The 26,640-nt window shown below is 44.3% G+C and overlaps 1 long non-coding RNA gene across 1 annotated transcript; it reads right to left on the bottom strand.

Annotated features, from left to right (window-relative positions):
* Window positions 1-26,522, bottom strand: LOC310744527. Its single transcript, XR_014539606.1, has 3 exons — window positions 26,473-26,522; window positions 25,092-25,199; window positions 1-414 (listed from the first exon to the last, which is right to left on the bottom strand). It is a non-coding gene; the product is annotated as an uncharacterized lncRNA (long non-coding RNA).
* Window positions 26,523-26,640: the final 118 nt, after the last annotated feature.

Here is a 26,640-nt window from a genome sequence, read left to right as displayed (position 1 = left end):
GTTGCAGCCACTGGCTATAAACAGCCGCTGTTCCCTGCCCCACTGAGCTTACAACCTAAATGGGCGCGCTTGAACATCCCACCGATGTTCAAATGAACGCAGCGAAATCCACGGCTCCTTAAAACGTTTAACTTGCACAGGATCGCGTCCTAAATGTCGACAGTGGCGGAGACAATGGAAAAGAGAAGATTTTGGCGTGCCTGCGCGTCTGTCTGTCTGTTTGTCTATGCCTGTTCTATCACTTCCTGGTGTTGTTCGCTGAGTGACAGTTACCATCTTCAGCAGCGAGTGAGCCCTTTTCAATGGGAATCCAAACCCTGGGCAAATACCTAACGCGAGATCCAAGTCCAGCTCCGATTTTCTCTATCAGGCAGGGTTCCCACAGCCACCCCTCCTTCTCCGAGCCAAGTTGTCCTGAAATAAACAAAAGATTGAAAGTGCGGGGAGAGGGAGAGAGAATCGTCAGAAAACTCTCTTTGGTGAATTCCAAAGCATCATTAACATCCCGCTTTAAGTGAATGTTAACAGTAAATAAAGAATTCTCTTGATTGTAATAGTTGGAACAAAGCGACCATAAAGCAGTAGGTGGTCATCAGGCAAGATAGATGCTGCCTTATTATCACCGTGCGGTTGAGAGAGGGGGTTTTGCCAAAGAGTTTTAAACGGGATTGCGCGGCGCAGGCGGGAAGAGGTTCGGGGTTAATCGACTACTCAAAACGAATCCCTTCCCGGTAGCCCGATCCTACGCCACGTTTACTCAGAAAAGAACTCCACCGTGCTTCCTCGTCTTCCTCGTCAGAAAGCGTGTTGAGGTCTTAAGCCTCAGCCGATCGAAAAGGAAAAAAAATACACCATCCCAAGAATTGCAAACAGATGGCATTTAAATCGGTTTCTGAGGTTTTAAATTCCCAGATCGTGAATCAAGATTGGAACCTTATCTCTTCTCCTTTGAGGGCCTCGGAAAACCAACGTTCTTCGGGAAAAAGGACGTTTGGCAGGAAAGCCTATTGAAGTGACATGCTTTACTCCCCAGTAAATGTGTGCAGAGCCGGGGAGCAATCACCCGTTTTTACTTCGAAGCTTCGTCTTCCCTTTACACACTGACAGAGCAATCCTATGCGTGTCTACTTGGGAGTAAGACCTATTACGCTTACTGCGGCTTACTTCCAGGTAAGTATTTATAGGACTGCAGCCTCGGTGGGGAATAACTCTCATTAGTGGAAATTCACTTTTGATCAAACGCGTTCAGAACTGAACGATTCACTGCGCCAAAAATGCGTTTCGTTTGAGGTCGCGATAAGGCCGGATCCGAGGAACGTCGATACTCAGGAGGAGGTTCCGCTGGCCTCAGTGGGACCCCCAATCTCAAGTGTCCGCAGGGGCTAAACCTCTAATCAGAGACACCTTGAACTTGGGAAGGAAGTCTCCTTTGAATTCCATGGGGTTCCTTCCCCGCAGAAACGCACTTTGTTGAGCCCCACTGAATCCGGCGCGATTCCCCTCCAAAGAAACTTGGTTAGGAGTTAGCTTGCCCCTTCGCCAAAAAGCCCGTGCCTCCCTAGAAAGACTGTCACCCCATATAAGCTTCTGGGACCCATCCTAGGAGTCAGGAGGGAGAGGTCCTCTCCAGAAGCAAAATCAAGCAACTGGGGACTCTCCAGAGTCGGTTCCTGCTGCCGCCCAATGAGTTAAACCTGTCCCTCTTCCTTTTTTCCTTTTTTTTTTTTAGCAGATCGTTCCTCAACATCTCCTCTCCTCCCCCTCCCCGCGTTGATTCTTTCACTCTCCACCTTCCTCACATGCCTACAGATTGAACTGTCTCTCAACAGAAAGAAAACCACCAACAGCATTAGAGAACCAAGGCAGGAGAGCCGCGGTGGCTTTCCTTACAAAGGCAGATTCCCCCCCCCCCCCCCGCTTTCTTGCAGGCTACTGGAAAGCATAGGCTATCTCCCTTTGGAGGGAGCTGCCCGCGAGTCCCAGCTGCGTCGTCCGGCCGGGCTCCCATTATTTCCTCGGTGTCGATTCCGAAGTGCCTAGTCTTGCAGAAAAAGGCTGGGCCCTTCAGTAAAGGATGCCTTAGGTCATTGGAAGTGGGGGGTGGGGGTGGCGGAAGATAGTGGGAGGATCTCCAAACACCCACCCTCTCGCCAAAGCGCCAAGTCAATCCCAGCTCGCAACGTTACCGGCTGCTCCGAATCTTCGTCGCCCTTCTCTCTCCCTCGCGTGAAACACAACAAAAGCGCCTTGGAATCGCATCTGTTCTTTGCAGAAATAAGAGTCGCTCGCCTCTAAATGTGGTTCCTTTTTTTGAAAAGGAGAGAAACGGGGCTGGCGACTGAGGTTCTTTTCCCAGTGGTTTTTTCCTGCTCTAAGGCGCCTTCCTTTCCCTTATATTTCCTCTTTTCTCTCTTTCTCTCTCTCTTTTCCATGGATGCTTCGGCGCTCGCCTGCCCGTTTTTGTGTCGCTTTGCCTAGAAGGTTATTCAGGAGACGAGACGGGGGGACGGCGGCGGGGTGGAGGGGGGGACGGGAGACGAGGACACCCTGAAGTGATGCGATCTAATTGAACGTCGAGCTTTTCCAGATGGGACCTTCTCGTTTTCAAAAGAGTCGCTCTCTCCCTTTCAAATTCAAATCATCATCGGAATTATACATATGCCTCTGTGTGTGTGAGAGAGAGAGATAATTTCACTCGCATTTATTTTTTTAAGGTTGAAAGCATGCAAACGATCCTCTTAAAAAAATATTCCAAAGTTATTCTTGTAAAAAGAAAAAATGGTCATGATCCGAACAAAGTCTAAGCCCCTTAGTTACAGAGCAATCTTTACTTGTCTACTCGGAAGCAAGTCTTACTGAGCTCAGTGAGGTTCACTCCCAAGTATGAGGCTGTAGGATAGCAAATGCTGTTAAGCAATTGCCCTAACTCATCCACTGAAATCAATGGGCTCTTTAAAAAGTACTTTAGCATTGAACCGAGTGAGCATTATCCTAAAAAAATAACAGTGTTTTTCAAAGACCTGTGTTTTGGACAAGCGCCTAACTAAACCAATGAGCCTGTGTGTAGGCCCAATCCGCAAGGCATTTGTGAACATACTACATGTAAATGTTGACACATAAATCCCTCTTTTTTCATTTGTTTGGGTGTTACCTCTATTTTTTAACGATGGAATAAACACTTGAATTAAAATCGGTGGCCAGTAGTGATGTATGGAAGTGAGAGCTGGACCATAAAGAAGGCTGATCGCCGAAGAATTGATGCTTTTAAATTGTGGTGCTGGAGGAGACTCTTGAGAGTCCCATGGACTGCAAGAAGATCAGACCTATCCATTATTAAGGAAATCAGCCCTGAGTGCTCACTGGAAGGACAGATCCTGAAGCTGAGACTTTGGCCACCTCATGAGAAGAGAAGACTCCCTGGAAAAGATGCTGATGTTGGGAAAGATGGAGGGCACAAGGAGAAGGGGACGACAGAGGACGAGATGGTTGGACAGTGTTCTCGAAGCTACCAGCATGAGTTTTACCAAACTGCGGGAGGCAGCGGAAGACAGAAGTGCCTGGCATGCTCTTGTCCATGGGGTCATGAAGAGTCGGTCACGACTAAACAACTAAAAAAAAAAATCGGTGGATCACGGTTACAATGGATGTGGGCTGTAGTAAACTGATCCTCAAAGCCCTCTTCAGTTATGAATATCATTTAGTTGCCTTTGGGCAAGTCCCCCTCCCAAACCTAACCTACTTCACAAGGTTGTTGTGAGGCAGAAACACCTCTAAGACTTTTGGGGTGGTAAAAGGATAAGGAGTTGAGGCGATTTACAACCAATCTACCACCAAAGCTAAGGGGGCAATGCTAGACCCATGTACTTGAGAGTAATCCCTATTGACTCAGGTTGGGGCTTGCTCCCAGATAATACAGATAGGACTGGGCTGCAAGCAGGGATACTTCGACTGGGGCTTAATCAGGTCGTAGTTCATCCTCATTTGATTTGTATCAGGAGCCTCTTCATGTTTCTTCATAAGCACTGGAGTATCCTGTTGCAATTCTATGCCCTCAGAAGCAATCTCAACATCTCTGGTCACAGATTTGTGCCAAATTGATAAGAGTCCACCTTCAACCAAATACCATAGGATCAGATGCCATATAACCATTGGGGTCATCTAGTCCAACTCTCAGTGCTCAGTGCAAGGTCTGAGATGCAGGATGCGGCTACAGCAGAGGTCGCCAAGCTGGTGCCCACCAGATGTTCTTGGATTACAATTCCCATCATCCCATACCATTGGCCTTGCTGGCTGGGACTGATGGGAGCTGTGGTCCAACTGCATCTGTAGGGTGTTGTCTTGAGCTACAACATCACAGACAGGAGGTCATCCAGCCTCCTTAAATACCTGCAGTGAAGGAGATCCCACCACCTGCCCAACAGCTCTTGCCATGGGGATGGTTCTCCTCAAGCAGGCATGGGGAACCTTCCGCCCCCCACATGCAGCTGGACCACAGCTCCCATCAGCCCTAGCAAGCATGACCAATGGCCAGGGATGATGGGACTTGTAGTTCACAACGTCTGGAAGGCCAAAGTTTCTCCACATCTGTCCTACTGCTTAGCTGAAAACTGCTTCTCTGCTGTTTCCATTGATTTGCTAGCGGTAGCTGTAGGAGATGGATTGAGGGTTCAATCTGTAGATTAAAATAGAAAGGTGTTTTAACTTGAGAATTAGCTCTTTTAACTTGTATTTTTAGTTTGCCTTTGTATATTTGTTAAGTTATAACAGAATGGCTGGGGCAGGTTCCACTAGGGGGGATGCATTAGGACACCAGATCTCAGAGATCATGGGCAGGAGGAGGAAGAGTTATGCTAGGATCAGATCATGTCATTACCGAGGAGGCAGGTTCAGTCGTTGTTTGAAGATCACCCCTGGTCTGGTCCTGACCAGAAGGATACTGGTATCAACAAGGATGGCCCACATGACCTTAAGGTGCTGCTGTGCAATGCCAGGTCAATGATTGACAAGACCATTGACATGACCGTGGATGGAGGAATTGACCTGGTATTTTGTACCTGATAAGTTTTCTTATCTTCATTACATTCGCTGCCTGCACTGAAGGCTGACTGTGAGAGTGACATTCCATCTGCCTCTCCCAAGGAAAAAACCTGCTGTGTAGGGCAAAATGCTAGTGATTTAAATGTTCTGTGCAAAGAGCTTGATCAGAGATAGCTCATTCGCTCCTGTAAGGCCCTGCCTGCAGTCTCATGCCGCATTAAAAAGTCATGGTTTCCACCGAAGTATCCTGGGAGATGTAGTTTGTCAAGGGTGCTTTGAATTGTTAGGAGACCCATATTCCCTTCACAGAGCTACAGTTCTCTCTTTTTTTTTTGAGAAATATTTATTAAAGTTTTACAAAAACAGATATACAAAAACACACAATAAAAGAAAAAAAATAAACACACAGAAAAAATAAGAAAAATTAAAAACAATTCCATTTTTCATAACTTAAAACTCATTTGCTTGTTTCTTTGACCTCCTCACACCTCCCCTTCTTGTATTCCCATTTAAATAATCAAATCAGCAAATCCTTACCCTCTTTCGTTTATCTTATCTCTATAACTTAACATTTTATAACTCTGTATTTTCATCCATTATCAATTCATTTTTGCATATTCTTATTAACTTTGTTGCTAATACCACTTATTTCCAATCCAACATCATTTTAATTATGTTTTTACCTATTTATAACCCTTTTTTCCATATCCTCTTAAAGCATTACAGCTGGAAACCACTTAATTTCTATCCAACATCATTCTAACATTCATTAATTTTACAATATTTCTGTAGATAGTCTTTAAATTTCTTCCAATCTTCTTCCACCGACTCTTCTCCCTGGTCTCGGATTCTGCCAGTCATTTCTGCCAGTCCCATATAGTCCATCACCTTCCGCAGAGCTACAGTTCTCATTGTGGTTGTATATATATTAAAAAACCACTCTTCCCAGGGAACTCTGAGATTTGTAGCTCTGATGACCTTGGGCCAGGCACTGTTGTTCAGTCTAACCTACCTCACAGGGCTTTAGTGATGATAAAATTTGGGGTGGGGGGGAGAGCCATGAATGTGAACTTGTGCTCCTCGGGGGGGGGGGTGGCGGGGAAGTGGGATATAAATGTAATAATAAATAAGAAGGCAAATGTGGGCATCGACTTTGCAGGCAGTATGTTTCAGGTCACACAGATACCTTCATCCATCTTCTGTAATTTAGAACAAAAACATAAAACGGGGTGTTCGATGGAGGCTTCCTTGTAACATGGTTTGAAACTTGGTAGGGATGTCATTCTAGATGAATTACTGCAGTAAAACAAAGGGATTTTGTGCACACAGCAGAGATGACATTCTGTCAAGTTACTGCCAGCTCCCCAAAGGTTGCATTTCAGCATCAATAAGAGCTTTAGGGAAACCTTTGCTGGGATTAGTGGTGAGTTAAACGAGAGAGAGAGAGAGAGAGAAATAAGATTTCCATAGAAAGATTTAGAAATGGCTGTTTCTGATTATTTAAAATGCATCTTTCCATTTGGAGTGTTTTGAGATCCTTGGTTATGTGTGGCATATTGGTCTTGAAAACATAGCACCAGGTTAACATGAGAATATCTATCACTTTATCCTCCATCACAACTGCTTAATATTTGGTGATTAGCCCTTAAATCGGGGTTCGGAACTCACAGCCCCCCAGATGTTGTTGGATTCCAACTTCCACCTATTGAATGAATTTTTAAAAAGTAGAAGAGGATATAGTAAACTTAGTTTTTCTCCCCAGTCTCAACTGAGTGAGGTTTAGATCTTATTCTGAGTTAAAACATTCCTTTGCAGAATAAAAAGAAACTTGAGACTATGCTGCTTAGCCTTAAATACACTTATCACAATTTCCCTCCTATAAAAATAACAAGGCAACAGACTGTATTACTACATATATTAGAAAATGGGTTTACTTACATTTAAGTCTTGCCAGGATTCAGCATAGTACAGTAAAGAATATGAGGCAGGCAGTGATACTTATTAGTTATTTCCTACATATTAAAATGTGCTAAGATAGTGTTTGCTCTCCAACAGAGCAAACAACACACCCATCTCCATCATCAGGCTAATGAAAAATGATCTGAAGCAAGGAGGAAATGCTAAGGATTAAATTCTTCATTTAAGTTTCCCCCTAAAGAAGTTCAAGGGAAATGACATCACAGAAGTTTTCTGTCTAGGAATTCAGCTCAGTGTGAGTCTTGACTCCTTCATACACTTGTACAGTAAACAAAAATTATCGTTTTGGCTGCAGATTTTCCCACAACATCAACCCCGGCCAGCCTGGCCAATGGATGATGTGGACCATTGTCACACAGTATCTGCAGGGCCACAAATTACCATCCGTACCTGTATGAAATGTATGAATGGACTCATTGAAAAGGCCTTTGTTGTAGGTGACATGAAGCACTATGGAAGTTTCATCTGTGATGTTAAATCGGTGGTGTCCCGTCCATGGAAGGATGCATGAACTAGGCCTTCATGGCTGATGACAGCTCAGTGTGTGAATAAGCACTATTGAATAGCACTGGGTTTGAGACAATGTGAGGTGATATCCAAGCTCCACCTGCAATGTCGTTCCGGCAATAACCCATTTATGTTTGCGCAGCTTCGGCTGATGTTAAATGATTATCAAGTGGTTATCATATACATCCCAGGGACGTGGGTGGCGCTGTGGTCTAAACCACTGAGCCTCTTGGGCTTGCCGATCGGAAGGTCAGCGGTTCGAATCCCCGTGACGGGGTGAGCTCCCATTGCTCGGTCCTTGCTCCTGCCAACCTAGCAGTTTGAAAGCACTTCAAGTGCAAGTAGATGAATAGGTTCCGCTCCGGCGGGAAGGTAAACGGCATTTCTGTGTGCTGCTCTGGTTCGCCAGAAGTGGCTTAGTCATGCTGGTCACATGACCCGGAAGCTGTCTGCCGACAAACACCAGCTCCCTCGGCCAGTAAGTGAGATGAGTGCCACAACCCCAGAGTCGTCCACGACTGGGCCTAATGGTCAGGGGTACCTGCACCTTTTTATCATATACATCTCTTAACCAGCCATAGGGAACTTTTCATACACTTGGTCAAGGACTGTGTTTGTGTGGTTGGTGGAGGAGATAATACTTAAGAGCCCCGTGACCAGCATGTGTGACTGCACCCAAGTCCATAAACAGAATACATCAATACTTTTTTATCTGGACATAGTCCACACTCCTGCACAAGACAGAATACTTATGTCCAATTTGTGCAACACACTCCCTCTGTTTCTGAGAGCAAAAGAAATGTACAGATTTGGCCTAACCACATATATTCCCATGTGTGGAATAAGGTTTGCTGTCAACAAGGAGAAAACGATTCCAGCCATTATTTTTGGTTTTCAGACCAGGAAAGCAAGGATGAGAATACCTCCCAAATCAGGGCTAGTTGGCCTTCGGTTAATAATAATAATAATAATAATAATAATAATAATAATACCAATAATAATTTATTTATACCCCACCCATCTGGCTGGGTTTCCCCAGCCACTCTGGGCAGCTCCCAACAGAATATCGAAAACACGATAAAACATCAAACATTAAGAACTTCCCTAAACAGGGCTGACTTCAGATGTCTTCTAAAAGTCAGATAGTTGCTTGAGGCAAAGACAATAGGGGAGAAGTATTCCATTAGATGTCAGAATACAATTGGATTGACCATTGAATCTTATATCAACACTGACAATGGAACACCTTCCACTGTATTTGAGGGCATCAGGCTAGCTATGGGGACTGGGGGCAGGGACTAGAAGCTGCTGCTACCCTTGGTATCTGCAGCCTGAGGCAGCCGGCTCACTTTCCCCAAAAGTAGGGCCAGCCCTGTTAAAGAGATAGTGAGAGTTCTGAAACCATTTGATTGCATCCTGGACTTGCCAGAAATGTTTGGGTTCCACCTCTAATTCCACCCCAAGAACTGCTCAGGGCATTGTCCCCAAGCTTCCTGTTTTCTCACCACCTACTGAAGTTTTTCAGCTACACATCTGCTTGAACGTGTCCTTGATGTCCCTTTTCCAAATGTCTGAATTGCCTCTGTTGAAAAGTATTGCGTTTTGAGTGGCTGCTTGGACACAGGAAAGCTCTATTCAGGTTAGTTCATACATGCAAGTTATCACTTGATGGTGCAGCGAACAAGTGGTGAACGTGCATGTACGAACCAAATCAGATGTGGAAAACTGAACCCCTTTCTCCATTACCTGTGGAAGAAACTCTCTTGGTGGTCCCTGTGTTAAATGAGGTGTGTAGTGTGGGGATTCATAGCAGAGCCTTTTTGGTGGTGGCTCCATGTCTGTGGAATAAGCTTCCAACTGAAGTGCATCTTGTCCCAACCTCTTTTTGATGCCAGGCAAAAGCTCATATTTTTTGCCAGGTTTTTAGGGGCTGATGGGTTGTGTCATTTTTATGATGCTGCTATGCAACATATGAGAATGATTTTAATCTTTTCATTTATTGTGGATTTTGTTTTATATTTTCTTATTGTTAATAAAATGCCTAGTGACCATTTCAGTGAAGGGAGTCTTTAAGAACTATAAAATTAACTAGAAAGAACAAAGATTATTAATTAATGGATGCCTTTTCCTTTGGGTTTGTTACCCACCAGATATTGAAATGGAGGTGTGTGGCCAAAATCCAAGACTGGATCAGCCTCAGAACTTGCTAAAATGCATGGTGGGGTCTGCAATATGACCCATACGTTAGTTGAATCCATACGTTAACTACTAAATTAGCTCTGATCTCAAACAACTTCATGTGGGAATGTTCAGGGTGGCAGGAGAGGATATACTGTTTATTAATATCCTTCCTAACTTGCGCTAGCAAGTTCCTTTACTTAGCAGAGTTTACATTCCCCTTCTCACACACAGCAGAAAAGTAGTTGCAAACTTGTGTGAGTTTCTTAAGACAATACGCAATTCAATCTGCCTTGTCCAGATTGAAATGTGTTCTAATATTTTCCTGGTAAGACCCCTTGAATCCCTCCTAAAAGAATAAAGACACCAGTGTCTTGCTCATAAGTAACAAAAAGTAGTTTTACTCACGATCAGGCAGAGCACAGAACCCTGAAGGCAGGTTTTAGGCTTAAAGTTTCAAACATATACAAACAGGTAACAAGATATAAGATTTTTTATACAGTAGATATAGATAGATATAGATGATGATAGAGATGATAGATAGATAGATAGATAGATAGATAGATAGATAGATAGATAGATGATAGATAGATAGATGATAGATAGATAGATAGATAGATAGATAGATAGATAGATAGATGATAGATAGATAGATAGATAGATAGATAGATAGATGATAGATAGATAGATGATAGATGATAGATGATAGATAGATAGATGATAGATGATAGATAGATAGATAGATAGATAGATAGATAGATGATAGATGATAGATAGAGATAGATAGATAGATAGATAGATAGATAGATAGATAGATAGATGATAGATGATAGATAGATGATAGATAGATAGATAGATAGATAGATAGATAGATAGATAGATAGATATAGATAGATGGTAGAGAGAGAGAGAGAGAGAGAGAGATAATGATGATGATAGATAGATAGATATAGATAGATGATAGATGATAGATAGATAGATAGATAGATAGATGATAGATAGATGATAGATAGATAGATAGATATAGATAGATGATAGATAGATATAGATAGATGATCCAAAAAGAACTCCCTTAAGAGAATCAAGTCTTTTTGTCTTAAGACAGTCTTTAAAAGGATCTTTCCAAAAAAAATATATAATTCCAGTAGCACCTTAAAGACCAACTAGGTACTGTATAAGCTTTCTAGGTATGAGCTTTCATGTGTATACACACTTCTTCACATAGCTCAACCTCCTAGCCCACACTCATGGGAGAAATGCCAAAAAAAAAAAAATGGGCTGTGTCACCTTTTTAGCAAAGTAAAAACACTTATACATTTTGCAGCTTACTAAAGCAGTTATACCTTTTCACCCCCTTTTTCTGGTCTTCTGCCCCACCCCCAGAACAAACCACACGTTTTGGTAAAGTAAACACAACAACAAAAAAATGGTTTGCTTACAAAGCAGTATGCAGAAAAATGCCACTAAGTTACAGTAAAATAAAAGTTGGTCGTCTCAAAAAGGGGTGAGTGTATCTGGAGCCCCCATCTTCATAGCATGGGAACATGGTGGAAAGAGGGTCTCCTCAGAGGCAGAAGGAATTGTATGAGGTTATTTCATTTGTTGCAGAATCCCCTTCCAGAGGAGGGAAAGGAAGTGGCCAGACACAGAGGGTCCTCTCTAGGAACTTCAACAACTCTCTGTGTACTAGCCCTGTGCTTGCCTAGCAAACCATGCATTTGTGATTTGGCTGCAAAACCCACAAATTTAACTAATAGATCCATTAATAGCATGGGGAAATCAACCTGGGTTGCAATTTTCTACGCATTTCCCTAGAAGTGAGCCATGTTGAACTCAGTGGGACCAGCCATGTTTAAAGGTTGAGCAGCAAGATTTCTTTAATCGAATGACAAGCACTGATTTCAGTGCATTATTATGAGGTCAAGAATTCAAATCCATTTCAGCGACTGTTGGTACAGAAGCTTTTGCTGATTAGATTATTGACTGCAGAGTAGAAATGGGAAGGAGGATAGAATTTGTGAATGAAAAGAAATTTGCACCTGGATCTCACACAGATCCAACCAAGAAAAGTTGGAGAGGATTCCTAAGCATGGGAGTAGCCAAGGGGGGACGGGGAGGGGTAGCTTTCCCCCCCCCCAATAATTAAAAATACAAAAAATACATAGCAAACTGAGGCCTGCCCCCCACAACAAAAATCCTGGCTATGCCCATGTTCCTAAACCAACATAACAGTTCTATTCATAAAATCGTAGAGTTGTAGAGTTGGAAGGGACCCAGGGGTCATCTAGTCCAACCCCCTGCAATGCAGGAATCTCAACTAAAGCATCCATGACAGATGGCCATCCAGCCTCTGCTTAGAAACCTCCGAGGAAGGACAGTTCACAACCTCCAGAGGGAGTCATTTCCAGTGTCTTAACTGCTCTTACTGTCAGAAAGTTCTTCCTGCTGTTTAATCATTGTTTAAATCTCCCTTCAGTAGAAGTACGGACTTGGCAAAGAACTCTTAACTTCTGGCTCCGCCTAAACTCAAATCCCCCCAGTTTACTATCCCTAGTATTTCAAGACTCCCATAAAAGTGCCTGGCTTAAAACCGTCTATCAAAAACTTCACTCTTGTGGCCTATCCCCACAACACCTACTCACTATGGGCCCCACTAAAGCAAACAATCTAATTGGTCAACGTCTAAAAGATATCAAGCATCAGAACAACCTGGCCACTATAAGGAAATTCTGCCCTTGGTATGTTCATTTTCCACCTCTCCATTTTGGTTCTCTGGCCCCATATCTGCACAAACTTATTATCCAAAAGTACAGACGTGCTTTTACACTTGCAAGACTGGATGTTTTGCCATCTGCGGTACTTGAGGGTCGATTCCAAAAGATCCCACCTGAGAAACGTCTTTGTCCCTGTGGAGATGGTAGCACCGAAACAGCGGCACACGTCCTCCTGTCCTGTACTCTCTACAAAGACCTGAGGAACGAGAGCATCACCCCACTCGTACTAACCATCCCAGGGCGCTCAGCCACTGCCACAATGTCCTTTCCTCTATCAGATCAAAATGAGCAGATAACAGCAAAGTTTGCTAGGTTCATAGCAGGGGCAATCAGAGTAAGGGCCACTAACTGACGGCTGATTCAGAACTTTAAATTGTGCTCTTATATCAAATTCCCAGTTTTGCTTATACTGTAATGTTTTACTATTGCTATGGCCATTGGCTAAAGCGAATAAAGTTTTATCTTATCTTATTGTTTAAATCTTCATGTCTGAATCTCCAGACTGCTTTGGTTAGGTCCTGTTAGGTAAGGAAAATATACGATCTTCTTATTTATCAACTGAAATTTTATCCCAACCTTCTGTCAGGGCAACTCTACAGGGCACCCTTCCTTCCACCACCAACCTCTTATCCTCAGAACAGCCCTGTGAGGTAGGTTAACCTAAGACAGGAGCCCCCAATCTTGTGGCACCTGGAGGCACATTTGGTATTGGGTGGATTTTGATAAGTAGGAGGGGATATATTAAACTTAATTTCTCCCCCCAGTCCCACTTGAATGAGGTTTGGATCTTTCCTGAGTTAAAATCCTTTTAAGTTTCCCATCACAGAATTCAAGGGAATGACATCACAGAGGTGTTCTCTTTAGGAATTCAGCTCTCTGTGAATCTTAACCCCTTCTTACTCTTCTACAGTGAACGTAAATTGGCATTTTGGCTGCAGATTTTCTCCGCATTTGGAAAAGCTAAGAAACTGTTGTGGGCATCACAAAATATTCGTGTCTTGGTGGCAGGAGTGGGAGAGGCAATAATCAGGCAAACACACATACTTCTCCAAACAAATAAAACAGGCAAAATGGCAGGCAATACTGCCCCATATAATAATAATAATATCAAGTAGACCCATCCATACAAACCACCCACCCAAACCCTCAAGTGCTCTAATTTTTTAAAACAAAAATTAAAATTTGGTGGGATGCCAATGGAGACTATAGTTTGGTGGTCAAGAAGACAGAGATGAGGAATCTTTGGCCCTCCAGATGTTGCTAAACTACAACTCCCATCATGCACAGCAAGCATGGTCAATAGCAAGGGATGATGGGAGTTGTAGTTCAGCATCACCTGGCGGGCCACAGGTGCCCCACGGCTGATCTAATACCGAAGAGAGAGGAGGGGATATTTGCAACTCTGTGTTCTAACGCCCTGCGTTTGTTTTTCTTGAATACTGCCAACACACTCTTACAAGTGTTTGCGCAGCATTCAATACCGCCGTTTCTAAAGGTTTTACTCCCGCGTAAGGGTGCACAGGGTTCCAGCCCGCTTTGATCCTGTCAGCGCCTGCTTGGCTAAGTACAGTAGCTGATTCCTTCCCTACACTGGAGCCCTGTGCGCTTTAATTAAAAGCCAATAGTTGAGATTGCCAGCCGCTTTAGCTTACGACCCTTCTGAGCTCTGTAGCAGACGAGGATGCTGAAAGCCGGGCAGGAGCCGAGTGGAAAGTACTATTTGTGATTGGCGGAAAGCAGAATGGACCCTCTCCAACCCTAACCCCAGCCCACGCAGGTCACTGTTCATTCACACCGCAGAGGGGTGAGCAACGCAACCAACAATTTAGGCTGGAATCCCTAGCCGCTTCCTTGAGAGTAATCCCCATTGAACTCAATCGGATCTTTCCTCCATCGCCATGTCTAGGGTTGCTGCAATCCTAGCCGCTCTTAGCTGAGGCGCAAGTTCCTCTCGATACAGTGGGATTTGCTTCTGAGTAAACTGAATTGCGCAACGTGACCCTTCTCCGGAAGCAAGTACGTCCCACTTCCATGGGATATTAAAAGCGCAAAAGGTTTAGCACGTTTACTCCCGCTGAGTTCAGTAGGACTTGTTTCCGAGCAAGTGTGGTTGGGGTTGCAGTTGGTATGTATGGGGTCCAAGAGTGAGAAGTAAAGCGATCCTAGCTTTTTGCAACGATGTTTATAGAGTCCTTGTTCAGGATACAGTCTTGCCTGTCTGTTCATACAGCATAGCTCTGTAGATTCTTAATAATAGCAGGAAGGACTGCCAGGACCCTGGCCCCTCAAAGAAAAATTGTTTCTTGCCTCAGGCCTGCAAAGGGTCTTACTTTGGGTAGGCAGCTCCCAGTAGATCTGCTTATTGCGCATTCTTCCTGATTGGTTTGCAGAGAGGTTAGATAGAAGCTGGTCATCTATGAAGCACGCCTTCAGAGTTGTTTGCAGGGAGCTTGCGCGAGGTGGTATCTCCCACTTTCCTCCACATTTCCCCATCACTTCCCTTACCGCTAGAAGTCAAATCTTTTTGCGGGGGCGGGGAGCGGGTTTGTTGCGCAACAGCCGCGGATCAACTATAATTGAGCGTTATCTGGTGCCACTAGAAAACAACTACAGCCAGGATAGAACTATTCAGATAGGAGCAAGCTTGGTGTCCAAAGACCAGTATGCCCAGTTGAAGGAAGAAGGGCATTGGTGCTCCTTGAAAGACTCCCACTTCCATCATCATCATCATCATCATTATTAGGTGATATCCATGGAAAGATGGGTTTATAGCCAGGGAGGAAATGTAGGTGAGACCTGCAGAGATAAAAGGACCCACTACCTGCCTTGTTCACACGCACACCACTCCCAGAACAGGGACATTTCTTTAACATATATACACGAAACATAACATATATACACGAAAACATCCACCCAGAGCTTTCCCTTGCATTCATTTCCATTTTTGTGTCCTGATAGGACTCAAGTAACAAGGAATTTAAGGGGAGGACATTCTTCCCTGCTAATAGATCACGCGAGGAGGGAGGGAGGCCCGCTGCTTTAACCGATAAGCCATTTAAATCAATTAGCTGGAGGAGGAGATCCGATGACGTGCGAGAAATTCACGTCCGCCCGGCTAGAAGCATTGATTAAAGTGCCACGGAGTCCGAGGCAAACCGGGGAACCCTGCCTTCTCGCTCCCATGCAAACGGCAGGCTCCGTGACAGAAGGGGGAAGGCCGAGTGGAGAGATGGGGCGGGGAGGGGGCTGAGGCACTGTGTGGGGCTGGGAGACTCAAGAGTATCTGTATATCAGTATATCTGAAGGAGCGTCTCCACTCCCATCGTTCTGCCTGGACACTGAGGTCCAGCGCCAAGGGCCTTCTGGCAGTTCCCTGCCTGTGAGAAGCCAAGTTACAGGGAACCAAGCAGAGGGCCTTCTCGGTGGTGGCGCCCTCCCTGTGGAACGCCCTCCCACCAGATGTCAATAAACAAATAAACAACTACCAGACTTTTATAATAATCTGAAGGTGTAGGGAAGCTTTTAATGTTTGATGTATTACAGTATTTTAATATTTTTTTGGAAGCCGCCCAGAGTGGCTGGGGAAGCCCAGCCAGATGGGCGGGGTATAAATAATAAATAATAAATTATTATTATTATTATTATTATTATTATTATTATTATTATTATATAAGAGGAAAAAGCCATGCCTCTTGACAGATGCGCGCTAGCTATGTATGAGGAGGGGAGTCACAAAAGGATGACACCGGGCGATCCACACCTCATGTAAGCCGGATCTGAACAGACGTGGATGTCCTTCCCAGTTCTAATTGGCATTAGGCAGGCTTCGCGTGCAGCTTTTGCTAAGTTTACTCCAGAGTAAATGCTGCTGCTGTCCCTGCGACATACCGCCTTCTAAAAATTATATGTAGGAATTGTGTCGCACGGTTCCATCGGCCTGAATGGGTTGCCATCCTGTGTCCAGACTTAAAAAATAAATAAATAGTGGGATTTACTTCTGAGTAACCGTTGGCGAGCTGAGTCTGTCAGGTACCACATTCCGTCTTTCCATCCAGATAAATATAATGATTTATCTGGATACAATCAAGGGGTGAGTTTCTAGAGAACCATGCGTACGTTCTCCGGCTCACCAATAATACGGGGCGGGTGCGTATTAACAACTCCCTAGCTATTTGACGGCTTCTTTCATAGTCTCGGTCCGGGTTGTTTCAGAGACGCAATGGGGTGGAGAGAGGGGAGGGGGTTGTTGTTGCTGTTGTCGTTTAGTCGTTTAGTCGTGTCCGACTCTTCGTGACCTCATGGACCAGAGCACACCAGGCTCCTGTCTTCCACTGCCTCCTGCAGTTTGTTTGTTTGTTTGTTTTTAAATGATATTTTATTCAAATTTCAAGAAAGAGTTTACAAAAATAATAAGATAATAAAAAAAAGAATACAAACAATAAAAAATACAGAGTAGGGGAAAAAAGAAAATAGAAAAAACAGTAAAAAAAAGAAAATAAGTCCATCTTTCAATGTCTTATTTTTCATTCACTTGTTTCCCTGACCTCCTCACACCTCCCTTTTTTGTATTCCATTTCGAATGGTTAATTCAGCAAATCCTTTCCCTTTTTGTTTTTATCTTAGCTCTTTATCTTGACATATTGTATCCTTATAATTTCATCTATTTAATAAATCATTTTTACATACTCCTTTTTAACATTGTTACTAAAACCGCTTCGTTTCATTCCAGCATCATTTTAACATTAATTAATTTTGCAGTGTTTCTGTAAATAGTCCTTAAATTTCTTCCAGTCCTCTTCCACCAACTCTTCTCCCTGGTCTCGGATTCTGCCAGTCATTTCCGCCAATTCCATATAGTCCATCACTTTCATCTGCCATTCTTCCAGAGTGGGTAAATCTTGTGTCTTCCAATACCTTGCAATAAATATTCTTGCTGCTGTTGTGGCGTACATAAAAAAAGTTCTATCCTTCTTTAACACCAATTGGCCGACCATGCCCAGGAAAAAGGCCTCTGGTTTCTTCAAGAAGGTATATTTAAATACCTTTTTCATTTCATTATATATCATCTCCCAGAAAGCCTTAATCCTTGGGCACGTCCACCAAAGGTGAAAAAATGTACCTTCATTATCTTTACATTTCCAACATTTATTATCGGGCAAATGGTAGATTTTTGCAAGCTTGACTGGTGTCATGTACCACCTATATATCATTTTCATAATATTCTCTCTTAAGGCATTACCTGTGGTCCACAACTGTTCCCAGTCAGCAAACATAATGTTATGTCCAACATCTTGTGCCCATTTAATCATAGCCGATTTAACCGTTTCATCCTGGGTGTTCCATTTCAGCAATAAGTTATACATTCTTGAAAGTATCTTAGTTTTGGGGTCTAGCAGTTCTGTTTCCAATTTTGATTTTTCCACCTGGAAGCCAATTTTTTTGTCCAAATTGTAAGCCTCCCTTATTTGATAATAATGAAGCCAATCTCACACTTTATCTTTTAATTTCTCAAAACTCTGCAATTTCAATTTATCTCCTTCTTGTTCCAGAATTTCCCAATATTTCGGCCATTTGGCCTCCATATTGAGCTTTTTCTGGGCCTTTGCTTCCATCGGTGACAACCACCTTGGGGTTTTATTTTCAAGTAGGTCCTTATATCTTATCCAGACATTAAACAATGCTTTCCTGACAATATGGTTTTTAAATGCTTTATGTGCTTTAACCTTGTCATAGCACAAATATGCATGCCACCCAAAAACGTTATTAAAACCTTCTAAATCCAAAATGTCTGTGTTCTCAAGAAGCAGCCATTCTTTCAACCAGCAGAATGCTGCTGATTCGTAGTAGAGTTTAAGGTCTGGCAGGGCAAATCCACCTCTTTCCTTTACATCAGTTAATATTTTAAATTTTATTCTGGGCTTCTTGCCCTGCCAGACAAATCTAGAAATATCTCTCTGCCACTTCTTGAAACAGTCCATTTTGCCCAAAATTTGCAATGATTGAAACAGAAATAACACTGCCTCCTGCAGTTTGGTCAAACTCATGCTGGTAGCTTCGAGAACACTGTCCAACCATCTCGTCCTCTGTCGTCCCCTTCTCCTTGTGCCCTCCATCTTGCCCAACATCAGGGTCTTTTCCAGGGAGTCTTCTCTTCTCATGAGGTGGCCAAAGTATTGGAGCCTCAGCTTCAGGATCTGTCCTTCCATTGAGCACTCAGGGCTGATTTCCTTCAGAATGGATAGGTTTGATCTTCTTGCAGTCTATGGGACTCTCAAGAGTCTCCTCCAGCACCATAATTCAAAAGCATCAATTCTTCAGCGATCAGCCTTCTTTATGGTCCAGCTCTCACTTCCATACATCACTGCTGGGAAAACCATAGCTTTAACTATACGGACCTTTGTTATATATTCTCAATGCTTGTCAATTGATAGTCCTAAATCCTAGAACGATGCTGTAACCATTACACCTGCTGGCCCTTTACTTTGTGGCACATGCTAAGAATCAGACACCCACGAGGTTTCCCCTGTAGCGAAGATGTAGGTGGGGGTTTAACGTTAGAAAGGGAAAACGGGAGACGCCTTTAATTGCCGAGAATATACAAATCCCATTCATAACACTAGGACTCAATTTGAATGGTCGAGGCTGCAAGATTCCACTATTTCTACTACGTATTTCTGTGTTGCTGGGGAGGTAGCCACAGCATCATTCGGAATAAAAATAACACTTTATGCCAAATTCGGATGGAAATAAACATTTATGTAGTTTTCGACGACATTAGTTCAATACTTTAGCATTCTGGTTCCCCGACCCTTCCCTCTTCCTGGGTCTGCTTATGAAGCGCGTTTTTTTCTAAGCCCTTGAAAGATGCAGTCTTACTTGGATGTAAACCCCACTGAGTTAAATGGGGCTTATTCCCAGGCAATGGATTATAGGATTGGAGCATAATTTGCAACAAGTTGCCCTGAATCTTCTGGTAGGTGGGTGATAAAACCAAAACCTTAATCGAGAACCCCCAAAAGATAGGAGCTTTAGAAAAGAATGATTTTGGGGCTATAAGTACTGCAGCCCTATACACGTCTATGGTCAGAAATAAGTCTTCTTGATTTCAATGAGACTTATTCACAGGTAAACCTGATGTGTACAGGACTGCAGTTCTTCTCCGGATTAACTTCTCTTACAACTGCATGGGACTTCCTTCAGAGTAAACCTGCATGCACTGGAATGGGCTACCTTGGCAGACAGTGGACTCTCCTTCACTGGAAGTTGTTAAACAGAGCTAGGATGGTCATCTGCCAGGGATTTTTTAGTTGTCCTCCTGCTTTTGCTTTGCATGGGTTGGGCTTGTTGTTGTTTAGTCGTTTAGTTGTGTCCGACTCTTCGTGACCCCATGGACCAGAGCACGCCAGGCACTCCTGACTTCTACTGCCTCCCGCAGTTTGGTCAAACTCATGCTGGTAGCTTTGAGAACACTGTCCAACCATCTCGGCCTCTGCCGTCCCCTTCTCCTTGTGCCCTCCATCTTTCCCAACATCAGGGTCTTTTCCAGGGAGTCTTCTCATGAGGTGGCCAAAGTATTGGAGCCTCAGCTTCAGGATCTGTCCTTCCAGTGAGCACTCAGGGCTGATTTCCTTCAGAATGGGTAGGTTTGATCTTCTTGCAGTCCGTGGGACTCTCAAGAGTCTCCTCCAGCACCATAATTCAAAAGCATCAATTCTTCGGTGATCAGCCTTCTTTATGGTCCAGCTCTCACTTCCATACATCACTACTGGGAAAACCATGGCTTTAACTATACAGGTTGGGCTAGATGGCCACATTTGACCCTTTCAGATCTATGATTCTATGCCTTTTTAACACTGAGTTTGTTGGACTAAAGCCTGTTCTGCTGAAAAGTTGGGGAACTACATTCTTGTTATGAGTCCAGAATAGACTGCTTGCCATTCTGCTTTTTAACAGAATATTTCCATTTAAGTCCACCTCCTTTTTAAAATATGGAGAGGTTGTCTGTCTCCATACCAAGCCTACAAGTTCATCTGCATCTGCTGCTGGGGCTTAGAGTTCCCTGACCATAAAACATGCAGCTTAAGCTGAAGGACCTTTGAATCTAAGTCAATTGGCATTGTCTTCTTCCATGTTAACATGGAAGAAAAGGCTCCCTCCAGACAGAGGTACACATCCATCAAACATGTGTGCCATTTACTTACTTACTTATACAGTGTACCACCCTTGTCATAAACCCTAGGGTGGTTTACATCAAATAATATTATTTTAATTTTAAAAAATCCATAAAATAACACAAACTTTAAATTCACCAACAAGTCACCAAATAGCATTTACAGTGGTACCTTGGGTTACAGACACTTCAGGTTGTAGTGGTTAGGAGCAATGGGCTTATAATCTGGTGAACCGGGTTCGCTTCCCCGCTCCTCCACATGCAGCTGCTGGGTGACCTTGGGCTAGTCACACTTCTCTGAAGTCTCTCAACCTCACTCATCTCACAGAGTGTTTGTTGTGGGGGAGGAAGGGAAAGGAGATTGTGAGCCGCTTTGAGACTCCTTAGGGTAGTGATAAAGCGGGATATCAAATCCAAACTCTTCTTTCTCAACCTGTGAGTCTCCAGATGTTGTTGAACTACAACTCCCATCACCCCTAGCTAGCAAGGCCAGAGCTCAGGGATGATGAGAGTTGTAGTCCAACAACATCTGGGGACCCACAGGTTGAGAACCGCTGGTACTACAGACTCTGCTAACCCAGAAATAGTACCTCGGGTTAAGAACTTTGCATCAGGATGAGAACAGAAATTGCGGCGGGGCAGCAGCGGGAGGCCCCATTAGCTAAAGTGGTACCTCAGGTTAAGAACAGTTTCAGGTTAAGAACAGACCTCCGGAACGAATTAAGTTCTTAACCCGAGGTACCACTGTACTAACAACAACAGGATCTAATCCACTGATCCAATCAGGTCTGTTCTCGAACAACGGCCTGAGGGGGAAAGTGCTCTTCACCAGCCACCTAAAACTACAAAGAGATGGTTCCAGATACACCTCAGTAGGGAGGGAGCTCCACATGCAGGGGGCCAACACCAAAAAGGCCCATCCTCAACGTCCCATGCCATGTATCTCATCCTGCATGGAGACCATGAGGAGACAGCCTTGTCTCCTAATCCTAAAGATGGGCAGCCCAGCTCCCCTTGCGACAGGAGCTTAGCTGTGTTGGATGGATCTGCCAATAGGACACTTTTAATAGTTGTGGAGAAGATGGAATTCCACCAGGCGCAACTGAAATTAAAGGTGAGGCATAGCTCAGGGGTAGAGAACCTGTCCTGCATGCAGGAAATCACCCGTTCAATCCCTGGCATCTCCAGGTGAAGCTGGGAGAGTTAGATCCCTGCCTGAAACTCTGAAGAGCCCCTACCAGTCAATGTAGAAAATGCACTGCTAGATGGAACAAGGGTCTGACTTAGAATCACAGAGAGGGACCAGGAGGGTCATCTAGTCCAACCCTCTGCAATATAAGGACACCTCCAGACTAGGGTGCCATTGGCCGTACAGTGGTACCTCAGGTTAAGTACTTAATTCGTTCCGGAGGTCCATTCCTAACCTGAAACTGTTCTTAACCTGAAGCACCACTTTAGCTAATGGGGCCTCCTGCTACTGCCGCGCTGCCAGAGCACGATTTCTGTTCTTATCCTGAAGCAAAGTTCTTAACCTGAAGCACTATTTCTGGGTTAGCAGAGTGTGTAACCTGAAGCATATGTAACCTGAAGCGTATGTAACCTGAAGCATATGTAACTCGAGGTACCACTGTATATTCTGCAATATGTTCTCGTCACAAGGATGGTGCATTAGGGGTGAATTTATTCTGTGATGGTTCCCCTGTGCTGTCAGGAGGGGGGGATATAGGGCAGGGGTCAGCAAACTTTTTCAGACCTTGTGGGGGGGCCAGACTATATGGGGGGGGGAATGAACGTATTCCTATGCCCCACAAATAACCCAGAGATGCATTTTAAATAAAAGCACACATTCTACACATGTAAAAACACGCTGATTCCCAGACTGTCCACGGGCCGGATTTAGAAGGCGATTGGGCCAGATCCAGCCCCCGGGCCTTAGTTTGCCTACCCATGCTATAGGGCAGGGGTGGCCAACTCCCAAGGGACTGTGATCTACTCACAGAGTTAAAAGCTGGCAGTGATCTACCCCCTTTTTTAGGAGTTCAGGTCAAAGTTGTGGAGATTTTTTGAGGCAGGAAGAAAACCCCATGGGGGGTGGTGAAGAGCTAAAATTTTGAGCCTTTGGGGGCAGAGCCAAAGTTGTTGAGCTTCTTTGGGGGGAGCCAGTGATCTACCACAGACATCCAGTGATCTACCTGCTGGACGTGCCTGCTATAGGGCAACAAAAGCAGGACAAAAATAAACCAGAAGTTATGAGATTTCAACAGAAAGTTACTGGATATGCACTTTTTGGAAAGGAAAAAGTGTGACCTTTGCAGGTACAAAGTGTAGTGAAAGTGGGATGTGTGTAACCACCCAATAGCACAAACCATCGTGAACAATCAAAGGATGTCTGAACAGGCCTTAAATGAATGCTTCTTTTAAAAAAAACAACTATGCATGTTTTTTTCAGAAGCCCCACTAATGTTCAGGATTGCAGCCTTAACGCCAGTGCAAATACCATTTAATGGAGCTTACTTTGGAGTAAATAGGTGCCTAGGATATGTGATGGTGGTGGGCACCATGGAGAAAGAAAACTTTCTGAGTGTCACAGGCTGTGTGTGGTGTAAGCAAGCCAGATCCACTAGCTGGTTAAGCCATTTGACATGCAGGTCACGGACATGCAGAGACCCTGGTCCAATGATCAGGTTGGTGTCGATTTGAGGCCTTCAGATGAAATAAAAGCTGTGTGGATTTCAGTAGACTTTCATACCTTGAAACTTAAGTGTTATCATTTAATAATCAGCAATATATTGGAAAGGGATGCGGGTGGCGCTGCGGGTTAAACCACAGAGCCTAGGACTTGCCGATCAGAAGGTCGGCGGTTCGAATCCCCACGACGGGGTGAGCTCCCGTTTCTCGGTTCCTGCTCCTGCCAACCTAGCAGTTCGAAAGCACATTAAAGTGCAAGTAGATAAATAGGTACCGCTCCGGCGGGAAGGTAAACGGCGTTTCCGTGCAATGCTCTGGTTCGCCAGAAGCGGCTTAGTCATGCTGGCCACATGACCCGGAAGTTGTACACCAACTCCCTCGGCCAATAAAGCGAGATGAGCGCCGCAACCCACGACTAGACCTAATGGTGGGGGGTCCCTTTACCTTTAATATATTGGAAGCCAGTGCTCTGGATTTCAGTGGAATCTACTTGGAAGGAAGACAGTTCCACAATTGGTGGAACATTTGTCACCCTTTCCTGAGGACTGGCTTCAGAATCAGCCTCCATGAGAAGGATGGCACTGTTGTGACTCAGGATCCAACCCCGGTGATTTCAGGGATGTAAAACCGCTGGCATCCTTGCGAGGAAAGATTACTCCCAAGAAAATGCATACGGGATCGCAGTTTCAATCAAAAGAATGTGTGTGTGTGTGTTCTGAGCAGAAATCACAAATGGATGCAGAACCTCTTTGAAGAGAGGATATGCCTAATTTTAATGGCAAATTAGTTTCCCCTCCCTCTTCCTTATTCCTTATCCCTTCCAAAGCCTGGCTTATTTTCATGTTGGGAAATATTATAATTATTCACACACCTCGGCATTTTAAAATTTGCCTGCAGATGAAGACCACCGCCCGGCTTTCATAAACAATGCATCTTGATCACTTCGTACTAGCCAGGCTTTTTCAAACGTTGGGCCCAATCCACTTGGAAATTCTCCGACTGAGGAACGATCTTGGCACCCACGGACTGCAAAGGTGCCCGATCCATAAGAGTGGACGGTAGCACCTCACCTGCTGCCGCCGGCCCGATCCTCTCTGCGCGTGCTTACTCGGAAGCAAATCCGGCTGCGTTCAATAGAGCCGAGTCCCAAATCAACGCGCGGGAATGAATGCCGCTTTCGACCGTTCAGTGATTGAGATTTAGATTAGGAGGGGCGTGCGAGCAATACAGATTGCCTTCATTTGGGGAGGGCCAAGGGCGGACAAGACCACCAATCCGAATAGGTGCCAATCCGAATCACGTTTACCCCCCCTCCCCCCACCCAAAAAGAACAAGAAACAAGAATAAATCCTCTTGGGTTTTGCCACAGAGCTGGGCTGGAATTTAAATCCTTAAGGCTCCATTCCTAAAACACACTTACTCGCAAGTAAACCCCATTGCATTCAGTGTGGCTTTCGAGTAAGCATGGATGGGGTTGACATTCCCTTGGTGCTCTGTTTCTCGAAGGAGGCTGCTGCCTTGATCCTCTGGCTACCTCCTACACAAAAGTAAGCCCTTTGGAACGATAGAATCATAGAATTGGGAGAGACCCCGAGGGTCATCTAATCCAGCCCTCTGCAATGCAATAATCTCAACAAGCGGTCTCTCATCCAATTTTAAACCATACCGGACCCTGCTTAGCTTTTCAAATGTGCTAGCAGTTTCATTGCTGGATGAGCATCTGTAGAATTGCTATGTAATAATTCTTCATGCCAGTTTACCACTATGTCTTCCCACGTGGATTCGGAAGAAAGATCCGTCGGATTTACTTCGGAGTCAGAATCACACCATTAATAACTGCACCCTCAATTATTCTGCAGGCTCGGTTACTGTGGCGGAGGGGAGTTTATTTCTTATAGGGATTAATACTGTATTTACTTTGGCCATTTCCATTTCCTTCTTACAACTTGCCCCATTAAATGATTAGGCCATGGATTGTGAATTAGGTCTATTTTCTTCTCATAACAAAATTGGGGGCCCTTATTTTTGGGAGGGAGGGGTGGGTCTTAGATGCTCTGCTTGAGAGCGTTTGCCAGCATGGTATTGTAAATAGACCCACGGTGCTAAATGTTTAGGTATGGTGAATATTAGGATATAATTAGAACTTGTATGTTATAACTGGGAGATGTTATAAGGCAGTCTCAATGTGTCTTGGAAAGAGATTAGCCAAGGGGTTTGAGGTGTTCAGTTAGTGTTTATGTGTAAAGACTGTGTAAGACTTTGAGAATGTAATCGATATCCACGTGTTTTGGAATGTGTGTACCTACTTCTGAGCACCAGCAATTAATTAGCATTCGAAGAGTTAATTAACCTATGTAAATGTCCTAAGTGTGTTGTTGTTGTTGTTGTTTAGACGTTTAGTCGTGTCCGACTCTTTGTGACCCCATGGACCAGAGCACGCCAGGCACTCCTATCTTTCACTGCCTCCCGCAGTTTGGTCAACCTCATCCTGGTAGCTTCGAGAACACTATCCAACTATCTCGTCCTCTGTCGTCCCCTTCTCCTCGTGCCCTCCATCTTTCCCAACATCAGGGTATTTTCCAGGGAGTCTTCTCTTCTCATGAGGTGGCCAAAGTCTTGGAGTCTCAGCTTCAGGATCTGTCCTTCCAGTGAGCACTCAGGACTGATTTCCTTAAGAATGGATAGGTTTGATCTTCTTGCATGAAGGGGTCCTAAGTGTGTACCAGTCTTTAATCCTAGTCAATCAACAAGTGCTGATGAAGTCAGGGGAACTCCTTTGTTAGGTGGCACCTGAGGGGATCACTTATTAGTACATCAAAGCACCAAAAGAACTGACTCTTAGTATGCAACCGAATAGAGGAGGCTTAGTTTTGAGGAACAACAGAATGAGGAGAGATTGAACCTTGGACTGGAGTGTTGCACTGCTGTGGAGGGCAAACCCCTCTTGACATGACCATGCTGTAACATCTGCACCCCCTCCATGCAGACTGAAGGTGTAAATAAGTGAATAAGCCATCTATCTTCAAGCTAGGACAGCCTCCGCCATGTCTTCAACTCTCCAAAGGAGCACCAACTTTGGGTGAGCGCTTGGAAACCCCATGGGCTCTCGCCACTGACTTTATAACGTTAAAGATGACTCACTGCTTCTCGTGTTAGGATTTCTTCATTATCCCTGCTTGAAAGGACCTCGCTACTCGCCTGCGTTTCAACCCTCGTGTTCTCTTTCTTTCTCTCTCTCTTTCTTTCTCTTTTTGAACTCTGTTTCCATTATTGTGTCTCTGTCTGGAAGAGGCGTGCACGTTTCCCTAT

Source organism: Podarcis filfolensis (assembly GCF_964270895.1).
Source record: "Podarcis filfolensis genome assembly, chromosome: 11".
Classification (NCBI taxonomy): Eukaryota; Metazoa; Chordata; class Lepidosauria; order Squamata; family Lacertidae; genus Podarcis; species Podarcis filfolensis.
This window is presented reverse-complemented; position numbering and strand designations above follow the sequence as displayed.